Source organism: Rhinatrema bivittatum, chromosome 1 (assembly GCF_901001135.1).
Source record: "Rhinatrema bivittatum chromosome 1, aRhiBiv1.1, whole genome shotgun sequence".
Lineage (NCBI taxonomy): Eukaryota > Metazoa > Chordata > Amphibia > Gymnophiona > Rhinatrematidae > Rhinatrema > Rhinatrema bivittatum.
In genome coordinates, this window is record NC_042615.1 from 449873825 (window position 1) to 449887811 (window position 13987).

At 43.8% G+C, this 13987-nt stretch overlaps 1 protein-coding gene across 1 annotated transcript in view; it reads right to left on the minus strand.

Annotated features, from left to right (window-relative positions):
• The window catches only part of PTPRD (protein tyrosine phosphatase receptor type D), a 1482181-nt gene that overhangs the window by 1390988 nt on the left and 77206 nt on the right, over positions 1-13987 (minus strand). The gene's annotated exons all lie outside the window — the stretch shown is intronic.

Consider the following 13987-nt stretch of genomic DNA (forward strand, 5'->3'; position numbering starts at 1 on the left):
AATGCTTCCTGTTCCACGCGCAGGTCACCAGAGGCAGGCAAAGCTCCGGAGTCTCAATGCATGGATGAGACGATGGTGCAGGGAAGAGGGATTCAGTTTTGTAAGGAACTGGGGAACCTTTTGGGGAAGGGGAGTCTTTTCCAAAGGATGGGCTCCACCTTAATCAGGGTGGAACCAGGCTGCTGGAGCTAACCTTTAAAAAGGAGATAGAGCAGCTTTTAAACTAGAACAAAGGGGAAAGTCAACAGTTGCTCAGCAGCGCATAGTTCAGAAGGAGGTATCTTCAAAGGATACTAATGAAGCATTAGAGTTAGGGAATCCCAACAGAGAGGTTTCACTATTAATAAAAGTAGTCCAAGTGCCTGTAAAGAAAAACTAACCTGAGTTAAAAGATTCCAATTTATCACTGACAACTGAAAAGCAGAATGTTAATACAAACAAAAAACACACTTTGAAATGTTTGTATGCTAATGCCAGAAGTCTAAGAAGTAAGATGGGAGAATTAGAATGTATAGCAGTGAATGATGACAGACTTAATTGTCATCTCTGAGACAATGGTGGAAGGAGGACAACCGATGGGACAGTGCTATACCGGGGTACAAATTATATTGCAATGTCGGAGAGGAGCATCTTAGTGGTGGGTTGGCGCTTTATGTCCAGGATGGCATAGAGTCCAACAGGATAAAGATCCTACATGATTCTATATATACAGTTGAATCTTATGGGTAGAAATCCCTTGTGTTTTGGGGAACAGAATAGTGCTAGGAGTATTCTACCATCCACCTGGCCAAAATGGTGATACGGACAGTGAAATGCTAAGAGAAATTAGGGAAGCTAACCAAACTGGTAGTGCAGTAATAATGGGAGATTTCAAATACAGCAGTGTTGACTGGGAAAGTGAAACATCAGGGTATGTTAGAGAGATAAAGTTCCTGGATGGAATGAAAGACAGTTTTATGGAGCAATTGATTCAGGAACCGATGAGAGAGGGAGCAATTTTAAATCTAATTCTCAGTGGAGTATAGGATTTGGTGGGAGAGGTAATGCTGGTGGGGCTGCTTGGTAGTAGTGCCGGAAAGAACTACACCTTTTGCAGGGGCCTTATGGGATCAATAGTGTGCGCTGCGGCTGCAACCATGTGGGCGAAAATGCACCGCTATGTTGCGGTAGGGTGCACACTATCTCCCCCGCCCCTTTTCTGGCCACTGCTCTTCATTCCACTATATTTATATCTTTTAAAGTCAGTGCTTAATTTGGCTTCAACTCTCAGTATCAGAGGCAAGGGTCAGTGTCCATTTCTGCAAATCCACCAGTCCCGTGAACTACTGGGATTCCCGACTGCACCTTGCCAGTGGTGCCCATCGCCATTAGCAGGACAGCAAAAACACCAGGCCTGTGCTGATAGCACAAGGGGTCAGGGCTAACTAAGCATGCAGAGAAGTGGGCTGGCAAATGGAGGTAGTAGTGGGGCCACAGTTGGCATGCGACCATTCAGTCTTCTTCACTCAACTAGTGGATCAAGGACATTGTTTTGCCACCTTGTTAGCCCTGTTTCTTTCTTGAGAATTTCCTTGGCCCCATTCCACTCCCTGAGTGAACAGTGAGAATCTGAGTCAGTCTTGAGAATCTGGGCTCTCACGGCGAGTCAGGCCACAACTGGCACTGTGAATCTCACAAAGATCTGAACCGACCTTATCTTCATTATCTGAATCCAGTCAAGTCTCAACCACTCATCTCTCACATATATGTCTTTCTACATGATGCAAATGATACCAAAAACTGTTAAGAAGTGTAACTGAGCTAAGGAATAGTTAAGAAAACCTCATCTGCAAAGACAGATGAAGTCGTATGCTTCATTAAACTCCAGATCTTGTTAATTTCTCCAGCTTCAAAAAAGGATCATATCAGGTTAGGTGTAGGCTAGTTCAAGTGCGCTCATGAAAAAAAAAAAAACAGCTGCTGGTAAAGCTCACATCTTGCTATAAAAATATTTCATAACGCTTATCGTTCCACCATAATCACCATTTCTTTGAGGAAATGAAAACAAGGCAAAATGAACATTTGCTACAAGGCTAACTGATAACAAAGGATGCTTTTTTTCAAGCTTAAAGATGCGATTAAATCAAAGGGCTTAAGCTAAGTGTGTCGAGACTGCATTTATTGTTAATCTATTTTTACTCTACTAGCTTATGTAAACATTGCTAAAAAAAAAAATAAAAAAACCCAGTGCAAAACTACTCCCAAACCAACAATGATTATGATGCAGTATGAGAATAATAATCCCTTTCAGAGCTTTACGTTGCACATGTCTTACCAAAATACTGACAACTGCATGTTACATGCCACCAGACTTCACTGCGGAGTAGCCCCTATATATATATATATATATATATATATAAATACATACATATATATAAATCAGAAAGACAAGTATTCTAGTGCTTCCCTGCCTCCTCTCTGAACCTTCCCCTTCCCTATTTCCTTTCTTTCTGTTTTCTTTCATATTCATTCATCTATTATATACAAAAGGGTTTGTGGTCCTAGCAGGAGCTGCAAAGCCTAAAGACGTGTCTGAAGCCCCACCTCTGTTGCACACTCATTTCAACTTCCTCACTGCTTGATGTCTCTCCTATGCAATTCATTCACAAATTTACTGTAGTGCGATGTTGACTTCAGCCCAGAGTAGGACTCCTCTAATGTTTTACTATGCTTAGTCTGCATGCAAAGATTGCATGGGAGGTGCTATATGTGATCAGCTCTCTGATCCAGCTGTTAACAGCATTGGCTACAATGAACGATGCAATTAATCTCACATAGTCACCCAAAGGTATTTGCTTTGCAGAGAGGAAACAGTTCTCCATTCTCTGTTCTTGATCTCTTATGTAAGCTACCTTTAAGTGTTACTTTCTGCGTGTATACTTTGTTCTACATATTCTAAGCCAGTGGTGCGCAATTCCAGTCCTCAAGGGCCACTAACCAGCCAGGTTTTCAGGACTGGTTAGTGGCCTTTGAGGACTGGAATTGTCCACTGCTGGCATATCCCTAATGATAGTGCCTCAATTGTATGAAAATATGTATTATGCATATTCATTGGAGATATCCTGAAAACCTGACTGGTGCGTGGCCTTCGAGGACCAAAATTGTCCACTCCTGCTCTAAGCTGTGCTGTTTTTTTTAACCTATATATATATATATATATATATATATTTTAAAATTACATCATTTAGTTCAATTTATTCACTTGTAGCTGAATAGAAATATGGAATATGTCGTCAGATGAACACCATATGACCCATCCAACCTGCTCATGCACATCTCCTGCTCAGTTTTATAAGCCTTTCGCCTCCCTTATAAATCTTCTGTGCTTGTCCCATGTCCTTTTGCATTCTGATACTGTCCACATCTCTACCACCTTCAGAGGGAGGCTGTTTGATGCATCCACTATGCTCTCAGTAAAAAAAATATTTTCTTTTCTCCTGATTCTTCACCTCATCCTATGACCCCTTATTCACATGCCTTCTTTCCATTGAAAGAGGCTCACCACCTGTGCATTTATTCCCTGGAGGTATTTAAAAGTCTCTATCTTATTGCCTCTTCTCCTCCTTCTCTCCAAGGTATGCATATTTAGATCCTTAAGTCTGTCCCCATAGGCTTTACGATGAAGACTGTTGACCATTTTAGTAGTTGCCCTCTGGACTCTATGGTGTGGTCTCCAGAATTGTACACAGTACTCCAAATGAGATCTCACCAAAGTCTTATACAGCGGCAATAACTAGGGACAGATTAATACTTTTGCTGTCCCTAGGTGGTACTGTTGTTGCCTGCTGTCACGCTCCTCCCCCCCTCCCCACTAACCTATGACTCCCCGACCTGACCTCTGATTTTCCACCCCATGAACACCTGATGATTCCCATCCCAGCCATGACCTGAGATCGTCATATCTGGGAACTTTTAGGGTTTTGTTCACCCTGAGATTGGGGGGGGGGGGGGGGACTGTAGCTGCACAGACTTTTTGTATTCCCTTCCTCCCATTTTCCCCCTCTTTTACCCTTCTATCCTATATCTTTCTGCATTCTTTTTAATGCAAGTTATATAAGTTTATACTGTTTCGCCTTTGACTGTTCATAAGTTTATACTGTTAACCCAGTTGTGACATGCTCTGTGAATTTTTGTGACACTGTTTTTCGATTTTGACTTCAGTAATTTTTGGGTTATCCATCTCCCGCGCTTCTTCACTCTTCCTCCCTCCCTCCCTTTCCCATGTTCTTGACCTTTGCTCCCCCTCCCCTTATAGCTAGCCCTCTATCATCGTTCATTGTAATTTCCTCCACAGTTACTTGTAAACCGACATGATGTGTCCTACGAATGCCGGTATATAAAAACTCATAAATAAATAAAATAAATAAATATCCCTTCCTGTTTTTACTGCAGAGCAATGTTCAAGGTGTGCAGGAGCTCTCCATCTATGTTTTGACAGTGGGACATGCTGCACCCTCCCTTGGCCAAATCCACATGAGGCAGGGTAGACTGGACCCATGGGAGTTCTTCATGATCAGTCTGCCCCATGTGGGTCAAATAGGGTTGACAACTGGCTCCATATTTTCAGGACAGGTTGATCCAGTCCTGGATTTTCTCCCCTCCATGCAGGTATTTACAAGCCTTGTGTTTCTTAGGGAATGCAATAGGGGAAATCAGAACAAGTCTCTGCATGCAAAGGGGTAACATCAGGACTGGATCTACCTGTCCTGAAAATCTGGAGCCAGTTGGCAACCCTAGCACCAAACCGTGGAAGGGTCACAACTGTCCTGCTGTGAAAATACAGGACAGCTAAAGGAACAGTGCCACAGACCTCCACTCTTCTCTTCTTCCCCCTCTCACCATGCACCTTGTCCTTCTTCCTCTCACTGCAAAACTTTCTCCTCTACTGTTTTATTTATTTAATTTATTTATTTAAATCCTTTTCTATACCGTCGTTAAGGTGGGTACCGTCACAACGGTTTACCCCAGACAACTTCTTTCATCTCCTCCCCCCATTTCTCTTCATCCCTTCTGGATTCACTGATTGCTTGTTCCACTTGACTTCCTCTCCATAGCCTCTTCACCCCACTCCTGTAGTCCTCTGCAGCTCTCGCCTCAGAGCAGAAAATAAAGAACTGGGATAGGAAGGGTGCCTTGAATTGGAGGAGTAACCTAATGCTTAGAATAGCAAGCTGAAGCCAAGCTTGAAATCTTGCTGGTACTCTTTGGGACTTTGGGCAATCCACTTCATCCTCCATTCTCTCAGGTTCAAATATGAATTGTAAACCCTTTGGAGGCAAGGAAATATCTAAGGTACCCAAATGTCATGAAAGGCAGAATATAAATAAAAAACTATTATTATTATTATGATCTCACTGTGGCAGATCCTGGCCCCTAGCACACACTGTACCAATAATACTTGCAGGCCAGATGGGGAAGAAAGTGATCCTTTTCCTCCTGCCACCCCTCTGCAACTCAAGAGCTCCCCCTCTACCTCTGCTGTTACCAGAAATAGTGTGGGACCGAGTCCGGCTGAGCCATGTGCTCTCAGACTCCTGTCCCCCACATGGAAGCCCAGAGGCGGTGGGACCTATGAGAGCATAACTCGGTCTGACTCAGTCCTGGACCCATGCTCACTGATTCCAGACATGTCAAGGGTGGTCTGTGAAAGAATGAAAATCAGCAGCAAATTAATTATGGGTGATTTCAATTATCCCACTATTGCCTGGATGAATGTCACATCAGGACATGCTAGAGAGGTAAAGCTCCTAGATGAAATGCATGATTGCTTCATGTAGCAGCTGGCACAAGAACCAACCAGATGGGAAACTGTTTTAGACCTAGTCCTTAGTGGAACACAGGATTTGGTGCGAGAGATCACAGTAGTGGAGCCACTTGGCAATAGTGATCACAACATGATCAAATCTGATATAACTAGAGGGTGGACACTAAACATAAATCTACTGTGACAGCATTTAAGTTTCAGAAGGGTGACTATGATAAAATGAGGAAGATGGTTAGGAAAAACCTTAAAGGAGCAGATGCAAAAGTTAAGCGTTTACAGCAGGCATGGACATTGCTTAAAAATATCATCTTAGAAGCCCAGACCAGATGTATTCCATGCATTAGAAAAGGTGGAAGGAAGGCTAAACAACTACTTGCATGGCTAAAAGGTGAGATGAGTGAGGCTATACTAGCTAAAAGAACATCTTTCATTAAATGGAAAAGTGATCCGAATGAGGAAACAGCATAAGCACTGGCAAGTTAGATGCAAAGCACTGATAAGAAAGGCAAAGAGAGAATTTGAAAAGAAACTTTATGTGGAAGCAGAACTTATAATAAAACTTTTTTCAGGTATATTTGAAGTAAAAAAAACCTGCGAGTGAGTTAGTTGGACCATTAGATGATCAAGCCACAGCAGAGAGACTAAATGAATTCTTTACTTCGGTTTTCACCGAGGATGATGTAAGCGAGATACCCATACCACAAACAATATTCAAAGGTGATGATTTAGCAGAACTAAAATAAATCTCAGTGTGTCAACATGAATTTAACCAAGGGAAGTCTTGTCTCACCAATCTGCTTAATTTTTTTGAGGATGTAAATAAACATATGGATAAAAGTGAGCCAGTTTATATAGTGATTTGGAATTTCAGAAAGCATTTGACAAAGCCCCTCATGAGATACTTCTTAGGAAATTAAAAATTCATGAGATAGGGAGAAATATCATATTATGGACTGGGAACTGGTTAAAAGAAAACAGAGAGTAGGGCTAAATGGTAAATTTTTCCACTGAAGAAAGATGAATTGAGGAGTGCTCCTGGGATCTGTTCTAGGACCTCTGCTTTTTAATATAATTTTTATTTATTTTATTTATTTATTTATTTGTGTTTTTCTATACCGGCATTCACGGAAGTTCATTTCATGTCGGTTTACATAAAACAAGGGGTGAGCAATACATTATAACGTACATAGCTAAAACGTAAGAGTATACATTACAAAAGTATAACAAGTGCATAGAAGAAAAAGTTACAATAAAACAGGGTTTATTCTAACTGGGATTAGAGTTATAGGAGAGATAAAAAGTTTAACAAGAAGTAAAACCTTGTAGTGATTGGTTGGTATTATAATTATAAATGACCTGGAAATGGGAACGAGTGAGGTGATCAAATTTGCTGATGACACAAAATTATTCAAAGTTGTTAAGTCACAAGAGGATTGTGAGAAATTGTAAGAAGATTTTGCAAAACTGGAAGACTAGGCATGCAAATGACAAATGAAATTTAATCTGGACAAGCGCAAAATGATGCATTTAGGGAAGAGTAACCCAAATTATAGCTACAAACTGCAAGGTTCCACATTGGGATTCAACATTCATCATCACTGATAATAAGTTGAAATCTTCTGCTCAGTGTGCAGCAGCAACCAAAAAAGTAAACAGAATGCTAGGAATTATTAGGAAAAGAATGGAGAATAAAACAGAGACTATCATAATGCCTCTGTAATGCTCCATGGTGCAACCTCATCTTGAATATTGTGTGTAGTTCACATCATCACATCTCAAAAAGATATAGCAGAATTAGAAAAGGTTCTGAGAAGGGCAATCAAAATGATAAAGGGGGATGGAGCTATTCCCCCTATAAGAAAAGGCTAAAGAAGTTAGGACTCCAGCCTGGAGAAAAGATGGTTGAGAAGAGGTATGATATTGGTCTATTAAATAATGAGTGGAGTGGAATAAGTAAATCAGTTGTTTACTCTTTCAAAAAATACAAAGACTAGGGGACACACAATGACGTTATTAGGTGATATATTTAAAACTAATAAAATAAAATATTTTTTTTTACTCAATGCATAATTAAGTTCTGGAATTCGTTGCCAGAGGATGTGGTGAAAGTTAGTGTAGCTCCATTTAAAAATAGTTTGGACAAGCTCCTGGAGTAAAAGTCCATAAAGCATTATTAAGGTAGGTAGAGTTGCAGTAATCTACTTCTTATCTCTGGGATAAGTAGCATAGAATCGGAATCTTGCTGGGTACTTGTGACCTGGATTGGCCACTGCTGGAATCAGCAACAGCTTCTCCCTTTTGGCCTCAATCCCTCCTCAGTGCCTGCCCCATTCCTTTGGCCTCAATCACCCCAAGAACTGCCCCCTTTTGCGTCAGTCCCTCGCAAGTAACTGTCACCCTTTTGCTGCAATCTCTCTCCTCTGTCTCTGACCCCCATCCCTTTGTCCTCAATCCCCATCGACAACTGTACCCCCTTTAGCCACAATATTTTCCCTCCTCCTTGTCTCTGTCTCCCACCCACATATACCTACTTCATTTTCCTATGTCAGCTGCCAGCTCTGGTCCCATTCCTTCCACTGACAGGGCCTGGAGATCACTGCTTGTAGCATAGGTCCAGGCTCCTCCCCTCTGCTTCTGCTGGTGGGTCCTAGAGTACTCCACTGCCTTACAACTCTGCTCCCAGCAACTCCCTTCTTCATCCACTAGAGAGGTCTGAGGATTCCTGCTGGCCTTGCAGCAGAGGTAGAGAGATCCCTGATCTCTGCAGAGGGACAGAGGGAGGGAATTGGTTGGATTGTATATAAAGATGAGATTAGAGGTGTGCAGGGCAAAATGGGGGCAGGAACTTTGCCGCCCACAAAATTGTGCCACCCTAGGCACAGGCCTAGTGTGCCTATTGGGAAATTCAGGCCTGGCATATCACCTCCTTTATTTCCTGCTGTCTAGTCCTCTTTTCTATGCACCCAAGCATCCTTTTGGCTGTTACTTTGTCTACCTATTTGACCATCTTTAGATCAGATATTATCATCCCCAGAATCTGCTCTTGTTTTGTGCACAGAACTACACCCCTTATTACTGTACTGTGGCCTTTGCTATTTGCAACCCAAATGCAAGATCCTGCAATTTTTAACATTAAATCTTAGTTGCCAGACTCTAGATGATACCTCCAGCTTCACTAGACCCCCCTCCTTTTTTTCCCATGTCTACCAGGGTTGTCTACCCTGTTGCAGAGTTCAGTATGATTTCCAAAAAGGAAAATCTCTCGTAAGACTCCTTCCACAATATTGCTAATGAAAATGTTGAACAGAAAGCTGACCAAGAATTGATCCCTACTGTGCCCTACTAGAAACCCTCTTTTCCTCAGCATGAGCTCCGTTTATCACTACATTTTGTTGCCTCCAATTCAACCGGATTTTAACCTAGTCAATCACTTGGGCACTCAGTTTAATTAATTAATTAATTAATTTATTTATTTATTTATGAACTTTTAATATACCCACATTCGTAGGGCACATCATGCCGGTTTACAATCAACTCATGTAGGAGAAATTGGGAAATTCAGGACCTGTGTCAAAGGCCTTGCTGAAATTCAAGTACACTGCATCTAGCACTCTCCCCAGATCTAACTCTCTGGTCACCAAATCAAATAAATTGGTTAGGTTTGTCTGACAAGACCTACCTCTGATAAAACCATGCAGTCTTGGATCTGTTGGATTCCAGAAATTGCGTTATCCTTTTTTTTTTTTTTTTAGCAGCAATTCCATTAATTTACTCATCACCGAGGTTAGACTAACCGCCCTTAAGTTCTCAGACTCCTCTTTACTTCCACTTTTGTGACAAGGAAACAGGTCCGCCTGTCTCGTCCTTTGGAATCACTGCTGACTCTAAACAAGTGTTGAAAAGGCCAGACAGAAGAGCTGCCAGGACATCCACAACGTCACTTAATACCCTCAGATTATTCCCATTTAGTCCCATTGCTTTATCTGCTTTTAGTTTTGCTAGCTCCTTGTAACCAATCTTCTGAACATTACCTCACTTCCTTTCCTATTTGTGGCAGGTGTTGTGTGGTCCTAGTCCATGCCCTTCCTGAATGAACACTGAATAGTAGGGATGTGAATCGTTTTAGGATGATTAAAATTATCGTCCGATAATTTTAATATCGTCTTAAACCGTTATGGAACACAATACAATAGAGATTCTAACAATTTATCGTTATAAATCGTTAGAATCGTGAGCCGGCACACTAAAACCCCCTAAAACCCACCCCCGACCCTTTAAATTAAATCCCCCACCCTCCCGAACCCCCCCCAAATGACTTAAATAACCTGCGGGTCCAGCGGCGGTCCGGAACGGCAGCGGTCCGGAACGGGCTCCTGCTCCTGAATCTTGTTGTCTTCAGCCGGCGCCATTTTCCAAAATGGCGCCGAAAAATGGCGGCGGCCATAGCGAACACGATTGGACGGCAGGAGGTCCTTCCGGACCCCCGCTGGACTTTTGGCAAGTCTCGTGGGGGTCAGGACGCCCCCCACAAGCTGGCCAAAAGTTCCTGGAGGTCCAGCGGGGGTCAGGGAGCGATTTCCCGCCGCGAATCGTTTTCGTACGGAAAATGGCGCCAGCCATACGCGTATGGCCGGCGCCATTTTCCGTACGGAAAATGGCGCCGGCAGGAGATCGACTGCAGGAGGTTGTTCAGCGAGGCGCCGGAACCCTCGCTGAACGACCTCCTGCCGTCGATCTCCTGCCGGCGCCATTTTCCGTACGAAAACGATTCGCGGCGGGAAATCGCTCCCTGACCCCCGCTGGACCTCCAGGAACTTTTGGCCAGCTTGTGGGGGGCCTCCTGACCCCCACGAGACTTGCCAAAAGTCCAGCAGGGGTCCGGAAGGACCTCCTGCCGTCCAATCGTGTTCGTCTATGGCCGCCGCCATTTTTCGGCGCCATTTTGGAAAATGGCGCCGGCTGAAGACAACAAGATTCAGGAGCAGGAGCCCGTTCCGGACCGCTGCCGTTCCGGACCGCTGCTGGACCCGCAGGTTATTTAAGTCATTTGGGGGGGGTTCGGGAGGGTGGGGGATTTAATTTAAAGGGTCGGGGGTGGGTTTTTAGGGGGTTTTAATGTGCCGGTTTTGCGATTTTTCGATTTTTCACGATTTTTCACAATATTTTACCCCCCCAAACGGCAACAATACGATTCCCTCCCCCTCCCAGCCGAAATCGATCGTTAAGACGATCGAGGACACGATTCACATCCCTACTGAATAGAAATATACAGAAAGAGAGAAATGTGTTGGCAGAAAAAGAATCTATGGCCTATCTAGTCTGTCCATCCACCCAACAGATTCAGCTTTACAATCCTTACCACTTGTTTAGAGATCCCCTGTGTTTATCTCATGTTTTCCTGAATTTGTGCACACTTTAGGCACTAATAGGCACAGTGATGTTTTGCCTTTAGCTTGCAGATGCCGAGTTTACATGTGCTAACAGTCCTTTTACAACACATAATTGTGTTCACAAGTTGAAAGACACTTTAGTACATTGGTATCCAAGTTTAGCCTTCTTTCTGTCTTTCTTTCTTTCTTAATAACCTGTTTCTAACAAGCTCTGATCCCAGCTAACATAACATAGGAATGCGACACACACTGCAGGGGATCAAAGGAGGATGAAGAAAAAGATTTTCGGGTCAATCTTTTGCCTACTGGCAGGAAAAGCAGCAGAAGGCTTGTCTAGGCAGAACGCTTAAAAGATAAAATCATTTGCCACAGAATCTTTATTTCAGCTGCAAAAAGATCTAAGTAAAGAACAAGTTAGCAATGTTGAGTAAAATATTTTTAAAGTATGTAGTGGCACAGTCTATACCTTCTCTGAACTAGCTGACTGTATCACAGTTGCATTCTGCTTCTGTTCATGTTGTTGCCTCCTTTTTATTACTTTACTTTTGTGATTTGCGGGAGCAGGGTTTCCAGGGCATTAAACTGGTGTGGCATTTCAGAATGCATTCTCTTTGGGGGCTACATTGGGTTGTTTGATTCCTGCCGCAGACGTCACGTTACGTTTCAAACAACTGATGCAAACGTACACCGGGAGAAGCTTAGAGTTCATTAATCCGAGATACAGTCAAGAGGGAGCTGAGTTATTAAATCCAGGAGAAATGAGCACAATAATCAGAGGCAATAATTACATCTCTACAAAGAGAAGTTGACCATAGAGCCTTGTCTCTGCTGATCTTATTGTGATGTAATAATACTCTATGACTTCTTCAGTACTATATACAAAGAGACTGCAATAGGGATGTGAATCGTTTTTCAACGATTAAAATTATCGTCCGATAATGTTTATATCGTCTTAAATCGTTATAGAACACGATACAATAGAAATTCTAACGATTTATCGTTAAAAATCGTTAAATCGTGTTAGTGCGCACTAACTCCGAGTTAGTGCGCACTAACTCCCCGTTAGTGCGCACTAACTCGATTTAGTGCGCACTAACTGAAAATGATACAAATAAACACTTTCCAGGTCACTGAAGGTCAGTTAGGAATGAATATGTGTTCCTATTGGCTGGCTGCCCTCTTATCTATTGATGTTACCAAGGTTACCACTGAGGTGATGGTTGGGGGGATGGGAAATGGAACTGGAAACTAACGAACACCAACAGAAAATGAAACAAAGTGTTCACACTTCCCAGGTCAGTAAAGGTCACTTAGGAATGAATATGTATGTATGTATTCCTATTGGCTGGCTGTGCTCTTATCTATTGATGTTACCAATATGGTTGGGGGGATGTGAAATGGAAACAGTTGGAAGCTTGACAAAAAAAGTAATGTAATGATCAGCACTCACGTGACTAGAACTTGTTTGTTTATTATTTTTGTTAGCAGGCACCTGAAATGCTAGTGCATGTTGAATTTGCCAATCACTGTGCATTTTAGAAAGGTGGTCCTGGCTGGAACTGTACACAGTTCAAATATATGTAATTGATTGTTGGTAAGTGTATTTTTTAAGTAGCCACACTGGCACCAGTATGTTTACTTTTCCTCCTACTTAACTCACTAGCTCAGCTTTGTAAGAAGGGCTTCTCTGCTTGTGTGTTGTTTTTGTTTGGTGTGAGGAGAGCAGAAACATCAGATCTTTATTCAATCTACTACAGTCATCTCTTACAGTGCCCTATCCCTATTAATACCAGGAGTGTTGTGATCTTCCTGCACACAGTGCCCTAACCCTGATACCAGTCTGAGACAGCTCCCTCCCTGCATTACTAGTGAGAGGCTGGCTTCGCACTAGGGGGAGCTGCCTGACCGTCACTCCTGACTTCCCCCATGTCCCAGCTAGTGAATGGTGTGTGGGTGAGGGGGGGGGGGGGGGAGGATGGTGAAGTCTGAGACAGCTCCCTCCCTGCATTACTAGTGAGAGGCTGGCTTCACAGACAGGGGGGAGCTGCCTGACCCTCACTCCTGACTTCCCCCATGTCCCAGCTAGTGAATGGTGTGTGGGTGAGGGGGGGGGGGGGAGGATGGTGAAGTCTGAGACAGCTCCCTCCCTGCATTACTAGTGAGAGGCTGGCTTCACAGACAGGGGGGAGCTGCCTGACCCTCACTCCTGACTTCCCCCATGTCCCAGCTAGTGAATGGTGTGTGGGTGAGGGGGGGGGGGGAGGATGGTGAAGTCTGAGACAGCTCCCTCCCTGCATTACTAGTGAGAGGCTGGCTTCGCAGACAGGGGGGAGCTGCCTGACCCTCACTCCTGACTTCCCCCATGTCCCAGCTAGTGAATGGTGTGTGGGTGAGGGGGGGGGGGAGGATGGTGAAGTCTGAGACAGCTCCCTCCCTGCATTACTAGTGAGAGGCTGGCTTCACAGACAGGGGGGAGCTGCCTGACCCTCACTCCTGACTTCCCCCATGTCCCAGCTAGTGAATGGTGTGTGGGTGAGGGGGGGGGGGGGAGGATGGTGAAGTCTGAGACAGCTCCCTCCCTGCATTACTAGTGAGAGGCTGGCTTCACAGACAGGGGGGAGCTGCCTGACCCTCACTCCTGACTTCCCCCATGTCCCAGCTAGTGAATGGTGTGTGGGTGAGGGGGGGGGGAGGATGGTGAAGTCTGAGACAGCTCCCTCCCTGCATTACTAGTGAGAGGCTGGCTTCACAGACAGGGGGGAGCTGCCTGACCCTCACTCCTGACTTCCCCCAT